Source organism: Mobula hypostoma, chromosome 23 (genome assembly GCF_963921235.1).
Source record: "Mobula hypostoma chromosome 23, sMobHyp1.1, whole genome shotgun sequence".
Classification (NCBI taxonomy): Eukaryota; Metazoa; Chordata; class Chondrichthyes; order Myliobatiformes; family Myliobatidae; genus Mobula; species Mobula hypostoma.
The window spans coordinates 18,198,656-18,217,717 of NC_086119.1; the positions used below are offsets into that span (position 1 = coordinate 18,198,656).

General features: G+C 45.8%; 1 long non-coding RNA gene across 3 annotated transcripts in view; it reads left to right on the forward strand.

Annotated features, from left to right (window-relative positions):
- Positions 1 to 7,551, forward strand: part of LOC134337048 (uncharacterized) — a 102,486-nt gene extending 94,935 nt beyond the window's left edge. For all 3 annotated transcript variants that reach the window (XR_010015922.1, XR_010015923.1, XR_010015924.1), the window contains exon 4: positions 5,409 to 7,551. This is a non-coding gene — a long non-coding RNA (uncharacterized LOC134337048). The remainder of the gene's footprint in view (positions 1 to 5,408) is intronic.
- The last annotated feature ends 11,511 nt before the right edge of the window (positions 7,552 to 19,062 follow it).

The following is a 19,062-nucleotide window of genomic DNA, read 5'->3' on the forward strand; positions in this document are numbered from 1 at the left end:
GCATAAAAGGTGAGGTGGTGGTCAGGGCTTGATCTAACAAGTGGTGGGTGGTTCCAGGTGAGGAAGGGGTTGATTGACAGAGGGCGTCAGGTGGGGAAGGAAGCCTTGGAGACGGAGTCAGAAGCTGGCGGAGCTGATTGTGGTGGGCTGCAGATGATAGAATCTGATAGGAAAGGAAGGTGAAGAGTGGAACCAAAGAAGGGAGGTACGGTAGGTAGAGGTGTTGTGGGTTCTCCTGGACCATGCTGGTATGTGTGCTGGAAAAGCTCCATCACCAGAATGCTAGTAGATTTCAGGCAGGTCACAAGGCCCATGTTATTTGGTGATCTTCCCTGAGGAGAATGAAATCAGCTCAGGGTGGACTTCCCAGGGAAAAGCCAGAATCCCACAGAGTCCTGAGTAATCAAACTGCTAGGGATGAACCAGGAGTTACATTAATGCATCACCCTCTGTACAAAAGGAACATGTCTTCTGGTGTCTGGCTGCTTTGTCCCAAACGTCGCCTCGAGGGCAGCTCCAAGCATGTTGGGAAGGCTGTGCTGTGAGAGTCTTCCTCACCGCCACTGGGGCAGGACGGTAGCGTAGTGGTTTGCAAACCACTTTACAGTATCAGCGATCAGAGTTCAATTCCTGCCACTGCCTGTTAGGAGTTTGTACGTCGTCCCTGTGACCGCGTGGGTTTCCTCTGGGTGCTCCAGCTTCCTCCCACTGTCCAAAGGCGCACCATTTGGTGGGTTAGTTGGTCATTATAAGTTGTCCAGTGATTAAACTAGGATGAAAATGGGAGATTGCCGGGTGGTGAGGCTCGACGGGCCGGAAAGGCCTATGTCGAGCCATATCTCAAAAAATAAATTAAAAAATAAGAATCCCAGCCGCAGTGTGGTGTTGGCCCATCAGTTCCGGCAATTACGTGTTCTGTCCAATGAATATCCAAGAAGATCCATTCCCTCACTCAGGGCTTCTGCCCACTCAAGGTACTGGAGTTTACTTTGGTTATGCAGAGAGACTGGACGGGCTGGGCTCGTTTTCCCTGGAGCGAAGGAGGCCAAGCGGCTGACAGGATAGTAGCATGTGATTTATTTTATATTTACTTTTATTTATTTAAAGACTGGGCATAGTAACAGGCCCCTCCGCAACCCCCCCATCACACCCACCTGACCGATTTACCGACTGACCCGTACGTCTTTGGAACGTGGGCTGAAGACCAGGGCACACGGAGGAAATCCACGCGGTCATGGGGAGAACGTGCAAACTCCTCACAGAGACCAGCGGCAGGAATTGAACCCAGGTCACTGGCTGTATAATAGTGTTAATGCCCACCACTACACTCCTGTGTCACCACCCCCTCATTATGTGACAGCATATGATATTCTGATTTTATCTACCTTATCTGTATCAATAATAACATTATATTTATATATATATAATATATATATAAAAATATGAATAAGTAAATAAATAAAAATATATATATAGCGAGAGAGAGAGAGAGAGATGGAGATTGTAGTGTTCTCGTGCAGTGTGTTGAAACTCTGACTAAACACCAAGTTAAACCGGAGCCAATGAAGACAGAGTCGTAGTAAGGTTAACTATTTACTGTTCACTCTTCCACATTAACATCGTGTGGTGAAAACTGTTGATAAAAAAATACAAACATATACAGTGTCTGTTTCATTCTGGAGACCACCCGCGCTCTCTCCTTTTAGCGAGTGTCTCCAGCCGCCCCGAGTAGGGGGCAAGGAGGGTCACGTCAAACCGCCATCGGGCTCGAGCTGACCCCGCGTTTGAAATTGAAAAGCCGGCCCCCGCGCCGCCCCAACCGTCGCTTCATTAACAGAACCGCGTTAACATTTTTACTTCAAATACATTCTTATGAACTTACGGTGTTGCTTCTGTAATGTTTCTCTGTGGGTAGAAACGGAGCTCTTCACGATCATGCTGCACGCATGGCACCCACCTTCACACCTTCCCGAACTGCAAGTTACACATAAGACGCAGCAAAACCAGAGGTGACGTCACCACATGCCGCGATATACCATAGACAATGAATTTACCTTTTTTATACTGTAACATAATTATCAACCTTTAACTTTAACTAGAAAATAGTTACAAACAAATCATTTAAAGCATAGACCCAACAAAGCCAAATAAATGCCTTAAGGGCAACACAGAGATAGAGAGAGATAGATAGATAGATAAAGTAGACAGTCAAAATCATTTTCCCATGGTAGAGCTATCAAAGACAAAAGGGCATTGGTTTAAGACATAAGGAAGGAGTTTGAAAGGAGATTTAAACAGGTGTACCTACGCCTCAGGGACTGCAGTGGTTCAAGAAGGCAGCTCATCACCATGTTCTGAAGGGCAACTAGGGATGGGCGATAAATGGTGGCTTAGCTGGTAACGCCCACATCCCCAAATGAATAAACAAAAATATATATATATTTTGTGTTTGATATCTGGAATGTGCTGCCAGGCGAGGTGCTGGAATCAGACACAATTACAGCATTTAAGAGGTATATAAGTAGGCATTTAAATAGGCAAGGCTGGAAAGGTATAGATTAATGTGGGTAAATGGGATTAGTTTAGATGGGCTAAAAGGTCAACATCGACATGGTGGGCTGAAGGGCCTGTTTCTGGGCCGTGTCTTTTATGTCTCACCTGTCCATTTTTCTCTGTGGTGAACCCCTCCATCTGATCAGGGCCTGAAGCTCTCATTGAATTTCATTTGTGATCTCTGGATCCTCCACCGTGATGATCCAGGACACAGAATCACAGTAAGGCACACCTTTGAAAGGCACCATGTTTTGAGCTGGTAATTCCTGCTTCACCTCAGAGAAACAGAAAAATAAAGGCTGATTTATACTTGTGCGTCAAATGTACGCTGTAAGTACGGCGTAGCAACGTACCCTACGCTGTACTCTACGCCGAACCCTACGTCGTAGCCTGACGCGCACCTCTCCCAAAATGTAACTACACGTCTCGGTGACGCAGACTGAACAACTGTGGATTGGTCCTCTTGGTAGCGTCACATTTCCTGCTATGCTGGAATAGCTTCCCCTTGAGCGACTGAAGGCCAGGGAAGGAACTCTGGCTGCAATGCTTTCCATAAAGCTTTACAGACCTCCGAAATTATGGAGGACCCTGTGCTTGATGCCAGTTTGTAGCTAGCTGCTACAGCCTGTTGACTTCCACCTGAAGCTAAAATTCAAATGGTGATTGGCAGTCTGAGTATACTGTGCGTATAGTAATGCGAAATAAATGGTTGGAAACGATGAACCAAATCGTCAAATCTACCTGCCAACATTTGAAAATATTTGAAATGCATTTCCTCGTCCATGTCTCTCAGTGGCCGGACAAGCACAGAAAATTCACCCTCATTCAGTTTCAGTCGCCATTGTTTGAAGTTTGAGTTTCTTCATGTTGAGTTTCAACACGAAGAAACTCAACACAGTGGCATAGAAACCCCACCGCCAACTAGCGTTTTGGCAGTGAATTGCAGAGCGACGCAGACACACCAACGCACAAGTATAAATGCTCACAACGGCGTAGCCCACTTGCGTAGGCTATAGCGTAAGCTAGTACGCACAAGTATAAATCAGCCTTAAGCCCTTGCCTGTTTCCTATAAAAGGAGAAGGTGGAATCCAACAGGACTGCAGAGGCAAAGAACAGGAAATGCTGGAAGCACCCAGCAGGTCAGCCAGTATCAGTAGAAAGAGAAACATCCCAACATTTAATCACTTCGGCTGAAGATCCTTCATCTCGTAGAGTCACTGACTCCCCGTGAGAGATGGTAGAGAGCGGGGGGGGGGAGCAAGGGTGTTGGTTACCATGAGGAATCTGCCCATCGATGGGCAGAGAGCTGATAAAACCAGCGTTAAGGACCGTAGCCTGGCAGCGAACTGGAGAGACATTATCTCCGCATGACTCAAATGTTAATCACCATGCTACGATTACCAAATTAATTAAAATGAAGAATGAGTTGTTAGCACGATTTGCAGCCTGCAGCCCTACTTGTCTGCTGCAAACCAGTTCCATTTTCAATTTATATCTTATGCCCTTTAAAGCCCAATCCTTTCCAGCAGAACCCCTGGGTGCTGTATCCCAATCAGCTCACCCCAGGCACAATTCATGACACTGATCGCCAGCCTGGTGGGATTAACCTGAGAACCACCTCACCTACAGCTTCAGCCAGTAGTCCCTGTTCGAGCTCTTTTATGAAAGGAATTGCTTTTTTGAATAATCCTGCTCTCACTTTCCTCTGTCCAAGTATTCAGTCCTCATATTTCAAAGGTTGTCAATCATGGTGAAAATTGTAAAAAACACACTTTGTTAAAGTTCCCTTGTTTAGAACCAATAGTCGCTTCATTTAATGGCAGCCGGAGAACTCACTGACTTCACTCTGTTGACTAATAGCCTCTGCATATTCCCCAGGGGGTGGTGCTGACATTTACCGGAGATGGGTCTGGGTTAGTGTATAGCCAGCTGGCACCCATTCCACAAGGCCTGGACAGTGAGCTCGGAAGGGGAGGCAGCTGGAGACAGGAGTCCTGCAAGACAACAGGTGGATCAGGCTGCCAGCGTTACAGGCCAAGCCCCCTAAGATGGTGAAATAATACACACTGTACTGAGCTGAAAGGATTCTGAATGCGTAGCTCACTCATCAAAGTCTTGTATGCATTGAATCGAACTAAACCCAGGGAGTGCAGTGATCCCTTTCTGATTGTGCATCTCTTCCACTCATTGAAATCCTCCCCTTGCCCTTCTTTACCCAGCCCGACTCAGATCAGCACTGCCCCTCCCACTGGACTGAGCGACCAGCCAACATCCACTTGTAAAGCTGGCAGCAGCAAATCTCTCAGCAAGTCCTTGTGTAGGCCTGGATCATGTTACATAACAAATAAGCACAGGAATAGGCCATCCAGCCCGTCGCGCCTCCACCACCATTCGAGAAGATCAGGGCTGATTTGGCTGTGGACTCACTCCACCTACCTGCCTTTTCACCATAACCCTTAATTCCCCTCCTACGAGGCCTGCTTGGGCTGCTCTGGGCCGTATGTCTGCGGACCCCACGATGTCTTGAACTGAGGCTGAGGCTGCAGCCTTGCTCTGGCTGCTCCAGGCTTCGTGTCTGAGGACTCACTTTTGTTTTAAATGCTATTTGTTTACTTTTGCTGTTTGTACTATTTGTTTTTTCTCTCTCTCAGCACATTGGGTGTTTGATGGTCTTTTTTTTTAAATGGGTTCTTTTGGGATTCTTGATTTGTGACTGCCTGTAAGGAGACAGATCTCAAGGTTATATAATGTATACTTGGGCAGTGGTAAAGATGGCTCCGGAGGGTGGCTTCTCCAGCCCATCAGCAATTCTGTCAAATTCTTCCTCTTCTAATGTCTCTATCTTCCTTTTCAGGGTGGCTGGGGTCCTGTGGGGTCTTTGATCTACAGTGGCACTCAAACTACGGTTCTGCGTGGGGGTGTATTCCCGTTCTTGGAGCTCGCTGATCGGCTGTGTTTTCGATATGTCCTGGTTTGGCCTGAAGTCGGGTGCTTTTGGGGTGCGGCCTTGCACGGCCTTGTGGACACAAATTCTCACCGGAGTCACAAACTGAATCGTAGCAGGAGCTAGAACATCGAAGACAGCGAAAGCAGCTGTTGGAGGCCTCTATACTCAGTGATCAATCGCTCTCTCTCTCTCGATGGTGAGTGAGACTTTGCTGCTGATTCTTCAGTTGGGGAACTCAAAATATAAACCAAAACTTCAGACTGACTGTAACATCGAAACAGTGACTGTCTCCCCTCTCGCTGTAGAAGGAACGATATCTGTCTTTCCCTTGCTAGTGAGAGAGACTGAGCCTGTGGGATGTCAAGATGTTGGAGTGAAAAGTTAATTTTTGAAGGACTGTAGACCATGGTCTCTCTTTAGGGGCTTTGCTGTTGGTTGCATGGTGGGTGGTGGGAATGCTAATATTTTAGCCATATAACCATATAATAATTACAGCACGGAAACAGGCCATCTCGGCCCTTCTAGTCCGTGCCGAAGTCTAACTCTCGCCTAGTCCCACTGACCTGCACTCAGCCCACAACCCTCCATTCCTTTCCTGTCCATATAGCTGTCCAATTTAACTTTAAATGACAATATCGAATATGAATCAAATTGTTCCAACCTACGGTCAACAGATGCTGTTGTCTTCTCCACTCTGTAAACGTCCACTGCAATTTCCATCCATGCGTCCAAGGCCAGGCTCCCCCATGACATCCGCCCCCCCCCCCCGGCAAGAGTCCCCCCACCAGCCACCAGCAGCACATTCACCAAACGTTCACCTCCCTTCAACCATTCCCCAGGCACACACCCAAAATATATGGTCCCACTTTCCAAAGGCACCCCACAGCTAAAGACGTCCTGTAGGGCATTGCGCATCCCACTCCAACAGTCCCCGACAACGGGGCATTCCCAGAAAACATAACAATGGTTTGTATTTTGACCTCCACACTTTCTCCAGCAAACAGGGAGGCCACCACCACAATGGGATTCCTGAGAGGGTGCAACAAAACGTCCTACCAAGCTTTTCCATCCGAGCTCCCTCCATCCCTGCGAACCAGCACGCCTCCACTGATACCTCCGTATTACTGTCCATTCTTCTTCAGATACAACTATCCCTCCTTCCCTCTTCCACCCCGCTTCAATGTATGAAGTCGAATGTGCCCCAAGATTTGACAAACCTTTATACACGTTTGAAATGATTCTACCACCGTTATCTGAATTATATGCTTCTGTGAGAATAAGTGGGGGGGAGGGTTGATGCTGCTTGCTGCTACTTGTGCATGTGAGGAGGTAGGGGGCTTTGGAGTTCTTATGTTTTTTTTCCCTGTCAATCATTCTCTGGGGTTTTTCTTCTGTTTTGATGATGTATGTGGAGAGTAAGAATTTCAGGTTATATCAAAGGCAGGAGGAGAAGATGGCGGCGCGCCTGCGTGTGCGCAGCCCTCTGGTGAAAAATGATATCATATCTGTTAAATAGGGGCTGTGGACAATTCTGATTTGATGGAGAATGGACGTGAAAGCACAGAGGAGCATCTGGAGAAATTTCTGAAACGCCGGTTCACTGCTGTCATTACTGTGTGGTCGGGAATCTTTCGGAGGGTAGGCCTCAAAATCCCCGGCCTTGCCTGCTTTTGGTGACCGAGAATGAGATCGAATTGCTCGGACAGAGATGACGCTCAGTACTCTGTGTCGGAGAGCTGATCAGAGCTCGAAGTTTTCGGATGACTCAGAGTCGGGTTGTGGTCGGCATGGCAGGGAGAGTTTTTCTTCCTTCTCCCGTCTGCGTGAGATGTGGGATATTTGAGAAACTTTGAACTGTACTGTGCTCATGGACTTCTTCATCAAGTTATGGTATTGTGCACTGTTGTAACTATATGTTATAATTATGTGGTTTTACTCAGTTTTTTCAGTCTTGGTCTGTCCTGTGTTTTGTGATATCACACCGGAGGAAATAATGTATCATTTCTTAATGCATGCATTACTAAATGACAATAAAGAGGACTGTGTGTCTTCATAATCTATACATTCTCGGATATTAAATGAAACTATTGAACATACTTTGATAATAAATGTACTTTGAACTATGAAAATCTATCCAAATGAGTCGTAAATATATTTAATGATGTAGCCTCTACTGCTTCTCTGGACACTGAGTTCCATGGATTCACTACTCTCTAGGAAAAGCAGTTTCTCTTAATCTCCATCCCTCTTGTTATTCTGAATTGCAGTATGTATAGTCCCAGGTGACTCAATCTCTCCTAGCAGCTAACCCCACATCTCTGGAGTCAACCTGTTGAACCTCCTCCAAAGCCAGTGTTTCTTTGCTCAAGTAAGGAGACCAGAACTGCACAGAGTACTCCGGGTACGGCCTCAACATTGCCCTGTATAACCTCCTGCTCTTAAATTCAATCCCTGTAGCACGAGCAATGAAGGGCAACACTCCACCTGGCTTCTTGTTAGCCTGTTGCACCTGCAATCCAACCTTCTGCAGTTCACGGCTCCTATGTCCCATGGTGGGTTGGGGTGGCAGTTACCATAAGGAATCCGCCCCCTGCATTTCAGCCTCTATCTGTGGGGCTCGTGTAACCTTTAACATTGACCTTTTGTGGAAATCTTTCGGCTATTGCCGCAAGTGGGTAGGCACTGTTCAGTTACTGATGTCCATCGCTGGAGAAGGTTACAGAACCACGAGGTACTGCAACGCAGAATTAGGCCCTTCGGCCCAACTAGTCCATGCTAACCACTGCATCCTCCCTGCTGATCCCATATCCCCATAACCCTCCATATATCTATGTAAATGCCTATTAAATGTTGTAACTGTAGCCCCTTCGACCACTTCCTCGGGTAACTTAAGAGGTTCTCGTCGCCCTCTGTGTAAAATAGTTGCCTCTTGAGTCTCTTTTGAGTCCTTCCCCTCTTATCTTTTACCTGTGTCATCTCGTTTTGGACTCTCCAACCCTGGGGAAAAACCTATGACATTATCATACAGCTCATGGTTTTATAAACTTCTATGAGTCATCCCTCATTCTCCTACACTCTAAAGAATAACAATCCAGCATGGCCAACCTCTCCCTCACCAAGGCAGCATCCTCATAAATCCTTTCTTCACCCTCTTTTGCGCCCAAGGTATTGCAGGTGCCTCGGTGACCCTGCTTTAGATGATGACTGGATTGGTCACATTGCCCTGAGGATCTGTGCGGTCCCTTGTACTTGTCTCTCCAGTGAAGTGTTGGTGATGATAAGGTCATGCCTAGATGTTTTGTTAGGAGGGGCATTCATTAGAACTGGCTTTCCTTACTTTAACCTCGCCTAGAGATAGCGATCCTTCATAACACTGGCCTTAGTTTGTCTCCCTGTGGGAGGCAGACCGGGCTTTCTTCAAGGGTTAAGGGATTTCCTCCTTGACCTTTTCCATACATTCCAGATTTGTAGTGTGTACAGTGCTAGCTGTAGGATGCTGATTTGTGTTAGAGCTGATGGAGGGTTATAAGATGTTTATTTACACCACCGAGTTAAATAAACATTAATTAGCATATTGCAGCTTAGTGCAAATCCACAGCTCCCTGAACACAAGTGGGTTTTTAGTTCGACAGCTGAGTTTAAAAGTCGGGAAGTTATGCTGCAGCACTTATGAGAGAACAAGCAGGGTTCTCAAACTCCTTTCTGCCATGGACCAATACCACTAAGAAAGAGGTCTTTGGACTCCCGGGTTGAGAACCCCTAATTTAGAGTATTAGGTGCAATTCTGAGCATCACATGGAGGTGCTGTAAAAGCACGTGGAGGTTTTAGAGAGGTACTGGGCTCTGCCCTGAATCGCGGCCAACGCTGTGCCTGCTCTGGGCTTCGTGTCTGTGGACTCACTTTCATTCTGAGTGCCATTAGCTTGCACTATTTGTTTTTTCTCCTCTCCCTGCGCGTTGGGCGTTTCTTGGTCTTCTGAAACGGGTTCTTTTGGGTCTCTTTGTTTTGTAGCTGCCTGTTAGGAGACAAATCTCGGTTGTATAAAGTATACATATTTTGATAATAAATGTACTCTGAACTTTGAGAAGGGTATTGTTGGGATTAGGAAGTACAAGCTATAAAGAAAGACTGGACAAACTTGGGTTATTTTCTCACAGGCATTGGAGGCTTATTTGTTGGAAGTATATGAAATTATGAGAGGTATAGTTAGAGTAGATCAGCAGAGTCTGTTATCCATGACTATTTTACTTTACATTTTTGTTGCCAAACAATTGATACTAGAGCGTACAATTATCACAGTGATATTTGATTCTGCGCTTTGCGCTCCCTGGAGTAAAAATCAATAGTAAATATTAAAAATTTAAATTATAAATCATAAATAGAAAATAGAAAAGGGAAAGTAAGGTAGTGCAAAAAAACCGAGAGGCTGATCCGGATATTTGGAGGGTACAGCCCAGATCTGGGTCAGGATCCGTCCAGCGGTCTTATCACGGTTGGAAAGAAGTTGTAAATATCAAATACCAGAGGCAATTGGGTTAAGATGAGAGGGTGAAATTTTACAGGAGATATAAGGCAGGATTTTAACAGAGTGTGGTTGTGCCTGGAGCTTGCTGTGTGGGGTGGTGATGGAAGCAGATATGGTTGCAGTGTTAAAGAGACATTTAAACAGACACATGAACTGGAGCATGTGCAGGCAGATGGGCAGTTCAATTTGGCATCATGGAAGGTACAGATACAGTTAGGCCGAAGGGCCTGTTCTTGTTCTATGTTTTATTAAGGCTGGCAAAGCTCACCCAGTGGAGATGGTTTTCCTCTTTCTGAAGCTGGTGAGTTTACAACCTTGTTCTTAGAGCTGGCCATCTGCTGCCCGCCACTTCTCAGCAAAAATTGCAGATGAAATTTAATGCAGACAAGTGTGAGGTTTTGCAGTTCAGGGTAGGTCTTCCACAGTGAGCAGTAGGGCACTGAGGAGTGTGATAAAACAAAGGGATCTGAGAATACAGGTCCATAATTTGTTGAAGGTAGCATTATAGGTAGATAGGGTCTATTAGAGTGAGGTTTTTTTTGGTAGATGATTTGTTTACACTTAAATGACTTTGGCCACCAGACTTCTATTTGACAAAGTATTGTAGATTGAGTCCACAACAATGCGCTTCCTAAAAAGGTGTGAGTACCAGATGCTTCTGGCGCTGTAGTTTGGCCTGATGTTGTAGTCTCGAAGACAGTATTATCTATACATTATAAATATTAATTGTCTTCTATGTTAGCACGGGAAATGCCAAATAAATATATCGTAGACTTAACTTGCATTCCTGAAGGCTGTGGATACCAACCCAGACATGTTGGTGTCGGAAGGAAAGGATGGTGTGATATTTTGTATGCAGCTTCAATAGGAAGCATTGTCTATAACTTTTTAAGTAGTGATTGCCTTTGTGTTTAGCATATAAATATCGAGCCCACATTGAGCTAGAGAACCTTTCTGCCGAAAACATCTCCGTCCATATGATCGCAAACACGAGGAATTCTGCAGACGCTGGAAATTCAAGCAACACACATCAAAGTTGCTGGTGAACGCAGCAGGCCAGGCAGCATCTCTAGGAAGAGGTACAGTGGACGTTTCAGGCCGAGACCCCTCAGTCCTGATGAAGGATCTCGGCCTGAAACGTCGACTGTACCTCTTCCTAGAGATGCTGCCTGGTCTGCTGCGTTCACCAGCAACTTTGATGTGTGTTTCTCCGTCCACATGATGCCTGCTTGTTCTGTTGAATTAAGAAGCTGCTTTGTATCTACCAGTGACTCTGTCTCTCTGGTGATTTCATCCATGCTACAACAGGGTCGTAAAGAAAGCTTTTGGCACATTGACCTTCATAAATCAATGTATTGAGTACAGGAGATGGGAAGTTATGTTGAACTTGTCAAATACTTTGGTGGGGCCTAGTTTGGAGTATTGTGTGCAGTTTTGGTCATCTGCCTACAGGAAAGATATAAATAAGTTTGAAAGAGTACAGAGAAAATTTACAAGGATATTACCAGATCTGGAGGACCTGATTTATAAGGAAAGATTGAATAGGTTAGGACTGTATTCTTTAGAACCTAGAAGATTGAGAGGAGACTTGGTAGAGGTACACAAAATTATGATAGGGTAAATGCAAGCTGGGTTTTCCCTCTGAGGTTGTGTGGCACTACAACCAGAGGTCATGTTTTTAGGGTGGAAGGTGAGAAGTTTAATGGGAACACGAGGGGAAACCTCTTCACTCAGAGGGTCGTGAGAGTGTGGAACGAGCTGCCAGCACAAGCGGTACATGCCGACACGATTTCAATGTCTAAGAGAAGTTTGGAAAGGTACATGGTTATTAGAGGTATGGAGGGCTGTGGTTACTGTGCAGGTTGATGGAAGTAGGCAGTTAAATGCTTTCAGCACAGACTGGATAGGCCGAAGGGCTTGTTTCTGTGCTGCATTTCTCTATGACATACTTGATATCAACACAACTGTCACTCAGTACACACACAGGGTCCCAAGGCACATGTACGCGCGGGCACACATACACGTACACGCACATCGACAGAAACATCTCCACACAGGCAGGCACATGCACACTCCTCCTACATTCTCAAACACGCACCATGAAAACTCTCAAGTGCACATTCACACATCCACCTGTCCCCTTTCCCCCTACAATCAGAAGCTTCCGAATTACAGTCAAGGAATGTGTCTGGCATCTCTCTTACTCACTCTTCCTTCAGTTAGTCCTGACGAAGGGTCTCGGCCTGAAACGTCAACTGTACCTCTTCCTTGAGATGCTGCCTGGCCCGCTGCGTTCACCAGCAACTTTGATGTGTGTTGCAAGGAATGTGTCTGTTTACAATCCCTTATAGAGTACCTGCTTTGTGTGAAAAAGTAGCTTCTCGCTCTTGAAGCGTCTCACTGCACCTCAGGGTGTCCCAAGGTCAGTCAGGGTCAATTAATCATTTTCACGTGTGACTTGAATCCGCGCAACAAAATTCCACAAATGGCTTTGAGAATGTGTGCCAACTAATTCCCACACGCTTAATTCGTGCTGTAGACCTCTTGCTTTATCAGAGATATGCTTTATTCATAAAAGAATGAAAACAAGCAGTGCAAAACTTTTCTATTCCTGGTCATTTAGTAGTGTTAATTTACTTTTTAAAACCATAACACCGTTGCCACTTCCCAATTCAGCTCCTCCCTGTCCTACTCAGTGTGAAGCCAGTTGACCCAAATCTTGGAAGCAGAATTCAATGATTTCCTGATAGCAGATCATAAAGATTAGATATACATGACGTAGTGTGCACACAGAACCATCGAAACATACAGTGAAGTGTGTCGTTTGTGTCAGAGTCTTTGGCGCCAACATAGCATACCCAAAACTCACTAACTTTAAACCCGTACATCTTTGGAATGTGAGAGGACGCACCTGGAGGAAACCCACGTGTCACAGGGAGAGCGTACAAACTCCTTACAGAAGTGACCTCCGATCGCTGATTGCTGGCACTGTAACAGCATTATCTTAACAGCTTCATGTGACCAAGAATTCATGCTCCCAGTTGGCTTTCTGTTCTATTCTTTCTACTGTGGCTCACATTTATTCCAAAATCTTCCTTAGCTGCTAATTGCACGATGTACTGCTCCATTCACAAATCCTCAGATAACAAGCAAAATTCAGGCTTCAGCAGATAAAATGCAAGTAACGTTCCTGTCCGACAAGCGGTGGCAACGGTGACTGAACAGAAGTGCTCTAATCCCATCAATTTGACTTTCAATGGCACCACCAGATACTCATGATCAACCTGAGACACAGACTGCGGATGCTAGAAACTGGAGCAATACACAAGAACAAGGAATTCTGCAGGTGCTGGAATTTCAAGCAACACACATCAAAGTTGCTGGTGAACGCAGCAGGTCAGGCAGCATCTCTAGGAAGAGATACAGTCGACGTTTCGGGCCGGGACCCTTCGTCGGGACTAACTGAAGAAAGAGCTAGTAAGAGATTTGAAAGTGGGAGGGGGAGGGGGAGATCCAAAATGATAGGAGAAGACAGGAGGGGGAGGAATGGAGCCAAGAGCTGGACAGGTGATTGGCAAAAGGGATATGAGAGGATCATGGGACAGGAGGCCCAGGGAGGCCCAGTACACAAGACACTGGAGGAGCTCAGTGGCTGAGGTGGTATCTATAGAGCAGGGGTTCCCAGCCCGGATCCCTCAGTCAATGGTAAGGCTCCATGGCATAAAGAAAGATAGGTCTTTGAGCCAGTCCTCATCAGATGATCAGAGGTGGAGAGGGCTCAGTACTCTTAAATTTCTAGGTGTTACCATCTCAGTGGGTCATCATATAATTGTAATTTCAAAGAAAGCACGACAGTGCCTCTACTTCCTTAGGAGTCTGTGGAGATTCGGCATGACATCAAAAACTTTTACAAACTTCTATCAGTGTGTAGTGGAGTGTGTATTGACTGGCGACATCACAGCCTAGTATGGGAACGCCAATGCCTTTGAACAGAAAATTCTACAAAAAGGTAGTGGATTCAGCCCAGTACATCATGGGTTAAGCCCTCCCGACCATTGATCACACCTACATGAAACGCAATCATCGGAAAGCAGCGTCCACTATTGAAGGCCCTCACCACCCAAGCCATGCTCTTTTCTCGCTGTTGCCGTCAGGTAGAGGGTACAGGTGCCTCAGGACCCGCACCACCAGGTTCAAGCACAGCCACCACCCCTCAACCATCAGGCTCTCGAACAAAAGAGGATCACTGCACTCGTCTATCGAGATGCTCCCACAACCAAAGATCTCACTTTAAGGACTCTTTATCTTGTTATTTATTGCTATTTATTTATATTTGCATTTTCACAGTTTGTTATCTTCTATGCTCTACTTGATCTTTCATTGATCCTATTAAAGTTACTATTATATAGATTTGCTGACTAATAATCTCAGGGTTGTATGTAACATATATGAACTCTGATAATCAAATGTACTTTGAACCCCTGCTATAAGTGAAATGGAGAGGCGATGTTTCAGGTTGATATACTTTATCAGGACTGAAAGATGGATGGGAGAGAGAGAGAGAGAGAGCATCAATATCACATGGTTATCAGTAAATGGAAGCTCACTCAAACAGCCACATACATTTATAACAGGAGTTAGACAACCTGCTGTAAGTGACTCTGAATCCTTCCACCATCTCTAAGACTCATTGTAAACTTTGCCTCACCTCTCCGCTCTCATTTCTGATGCAGGTGAAACATTGCATCACCTGAAACCTTGTCCATTCACAAAACACACAGCGGCCTTTCGCCAAGGCTGGTCCAACTGGACCCACACAAATGTCACCAACAAGAAGGACAAGGGCCACGTGATCTTTTACATCCATATGAGAAGATAGGCAAGACCCTGGTTTAACATCTCAGGTGGTTATTACGTAGGCTCAATTCCCAAATGACAGCAGTAACCATGCTTCAAGAAGGTATTACAAAGCTCTTCTGAGCCCATGAGAGGGCACTTCCCCCACCTACTTCGCTCCTCACCTGATCTCGCCTATCATCTGCTAACTCCTACCTCTCCCCCCCTCCCCATTTTCTTATTCTGGCCTCTGCCCCCTTCCTTTCCGGTCCTGATGAAGGATTTCGGCCCACAGCGTCAACTGTGTATTCCCCCTCCATAGGTGCTGCCTGACCTGCTGTGTTCCTCCAGCACTTTGTGTGCGCTTCACAAGATCTCCAGCACCTGCAGGATCTCTTGTGCCTAGAAATATTATGCCTTTCTTTTTGTATCTCCCTCATTCTTCCTTTCTGAGACCTGTGTTCCTAACATGGTCAGGTTGACATGTGAGAATCAGGAGGTCTCCAGCTGGCGTTCTCTGGGATAAAGAGCGAGGATTTTGAACTGCGAGAGGCTCCTGCTTTTCTTGTTCACCTCCCGCAGTCTGCAGGTGCTAAAAGAGGCGTCAATCTTTCCCAGCCGCTCACATTCAAGATGCTAAACTCTGCGGCTGCTGTTTGTCTTGTGGAACCCATCCTTCACCCCGAGGCCAGCACCTGGTTTTGCAGCCTCCTAATTCACAGAATAGCCTCTGGTTTCACTCTCACTGTGTGCTGGTTTTGAGGAGGTAAACAATAACCACACAAATAAAAAAAGAATAACAACTTTCTCTGCAGGGAGATAAACAGCGGAAGACTGGCCACACACAGGTAATTAGCTCAGCTAGGGGGTGACTGGATTAAATGCTATTAGTTACTGCTGAGCCTGTTTTGGAGTTGCTTTGAATATTTTAATCTCTCTCAAAATAAAGAATTGTTTTTACTTCTACAGACCACTCCCTTGTGACAAACGCTGACATGAAAGAACTTCTATAAAATTAAATGTAAACGTTTGAGATACATCCGTTCCTACAGACAGCAGTTTCCTCTCTTGGTTACAGGTCTGGTTTCCTGACAGTCTCCACTTCAGAATCAGAATCTGAATCAGATTATTATTGCCGACTCATAGGATATGAAATCTTCTCTTTTCCAGACTGTGATGTGGTGTCCAAGCTGGAGTCAGAGCTGCCCCCAGCGTTCGCTCGGCAGAATGCAAGCTGTATTTTTTAGATTATGAGGACACGCAGTCCTCTCTTATCGTCATTTAGTAATGCATGCATTAAGAAATGACACAATATTCCTCTGGTGTGATGTCACAGAAACACAGGACAGATCAAGACTGAAAAACTAACAAAAACCACATAATTATAACATATAGTTACAACAGTGCAACAACGCCATAACTTGATGAAGAACAGGCCATGGTCACAGTAAAAAAGTTCAAAGTCTCTGGAAAGTCCCACATCTCATGCAGACGGGAGAAGGAAGAAAACTCTCCCTGCCATGCCCGACCACAGTCCGACTCTGGGTTGTCTGAAAACTTCGAGCCTCTGATCAGCCCTCCGACACCGAGTACTGAGCACCATCTCTGCCGAACGCTTCAACCCCAGCCTCGGTCGCCAGCAGCAGGCAAAGCCGGGGATTTTAGGGCCTTCCCTCCGGAGATTCTGAATCGCACAGTAGCAGTGGCAGCGAACTGGGCATTTCAGAAGTTTTCTCCGGATGTTCCTCTGTGCTTCTCACGTGTCTCCATCAAATCAGAATTGTGCACGGCATCCTACTTACAAATACGATATCATTTCACCGGAGAGCTGAGCGCGCTGCGTCACGCCGCCATCTTCTCCTCCCGCCGGACTGTGGTTGACTGCAGATTCCTGCAGTGTTCATCGACTCAGGATCTGGACTACATATTTTTTTTGTTATATTTTGCTGATACCTTATATGTGCTTGCTATCTTGTACATACGAGGACAAGGCCTCAAGTCGTGGTGTTGCCTGTTTACAGCTACCAGGAGAGAGGTGTCAGAGCTAGTGTGCTCCACTGGTGGTGGTGTGGCATGGCGTCCGGGATGGAGTCGGTACTGCCCCCCAGTGTTTGCTCGGCAGAAGACAAGCTGTATTGTGCTTGTGCGCAGATTTCCACGGCATTCATGGCTCGGGTCTGGACTATTTTGTTTTGTCTGGCTGTATCTTTATGTGCTTTTAAAAACGCAAACACGAGGAAATCTGCAGATGCTGGAGGTTCAAGCAACACACATAAAATGCTGGTGGAATGCAGCAGGCCAGGCAGCATCTATAGGAAGAGGTACAATCAACGTTTTGGGCCGAGACCCTTTGTCAGGACTGATGCAAGGACGTTATGTGCTTGCTATCTTGCACATGCTGCGTGTGCTTTGTGCTGTGTGACTGTTGGTATTATGTTTTGTGTCTTGGCCCTGGAGTAACTCTGTCTCATTTAGCTGTATTCATGAATGACAATTAAACAAATTGGATTGAATTTTAGAGCAGCAATACATCGCACAAATATTAAATAGCATTGTGGTTAGTGTAAAGCGTTACAGAGCAGGCGAAACAGGTTCAATTCCCGCCACTGCCTGTAAGGAGTTGTAATTTCTCTCCGTGACTGCACGGGTTTCCTCCAGGTGCTCCGGTTTCCTCACACAGACCAAAGACGCACCGTATTGGTTAGTAGGTTCATTGGTCAGTGTAAATTGTCCCGTGATTAGGCCAGGATTAAATCGGGGGTTGCTGGCCAGCACGGCTCAAAGGGCTGGAAAGGCCTGTTCCACGCTGTATCTCAGTAAAAACATTTAAAACATTAAATTACTGTAAATCACAAAAGTAAAATCAATCGTTCAAATAATGGAATAACGAGGTTCAAAGGTTCACGGACCATTCAGAAATCTGATGGCAGAAGGAAAGAAGCTGTTCCAATATCACTGAATGTGGGTTTTCATACTCCTGCACCTCCTCCCCAATGGTAGTAGTGAGAAGAGGGATGTCCTGGGTGGTGATGGTCCTTAATGATGGACACCACCTCTTGAGGTACTGCCTCTTGAAGATGTCCTCAACAGCGGGAATGGTTGTGCCCATGGTGGACTTCCCAAATTTAAACTCAGCACTCCAACTAAAAATCTGCTTGTGTTCCACCTTCACGGAGCTATGGACTTGCACTAGCCTGCAATATGTTCGTTAAATGTTTATTTAACTCCATGGCATAAATAAACATCTTATAACCCTCTAGCCACCCCAACACAAATCAGCACCTGATGTGGTCCTGTAAACTGGAAGCTCTATACCAGGCAATAATGTAACCAACTCTCCAGCCGTAGAACTTTACAAGAGTCTTTGGTGACACCAAATCTCCTAATGATGTAGAGCTCCTGGCATGTCCTGGGTCTGGGACAGATCCTCGGAGATGGTGGCAGCCAACAACTTGGAGTTGCTCTCCCTTTCCTCCATTGACCCCTGACTGAAGATTGGTGTGTGTTCTCCTTCCTGAAGTCCACAATCAATTCCTGCATCTTTTGGTAAATTTAGTAATTAATTTCAGTAATTTTAATTTCCATCTATCTTGTATGCTTTTAATGCCATTCATTACAATGCTTTGGGCATATGGTTACTTTTTTTTTAGATTATGAGGACACGCAGTCCTCTTTTATTGTCATTTAGTAATGCATGCATTAAGAAATGATACAATGTTCCTCCAGAATGATATCATAGAAACACAAGACAAACAAGACTGAAAAACTGACAAAAACCGCATAATTATAACATATAGTTACAACAGTGCAAAGCAATACCGTAACTTGATAAGAACAGACCATGGGCACGGTAAAAAAAAGTCTCAAAGTCTCTCGAAAGTCCCATCATCTCACGCAGATGGAGAAGGAAGAAAAACTCTCCCTGCCATGAGCTTCCAGCACCGCAAACTTGCCGATGCAGCACCCTGGAAGCACCCGACCGCAGCCGACTCGAGTCCATCCGAAAACTTCGAGCCTCAGACCAGCCCTCTGACACTGAGCATCGAGCACCATCTCTGCCGAGCGCTTCGACCCCGGCCCCGGCAACAGGCAATAGGCAAAGCCGAGGATTTGGGGCCTTCCCCTCCGGAGATTCTCGATCGCACAGTAGCAGCGGCAGCGAAGCAGGCATTTCAGAAGTTTCTCCAGATGTTCCTCCG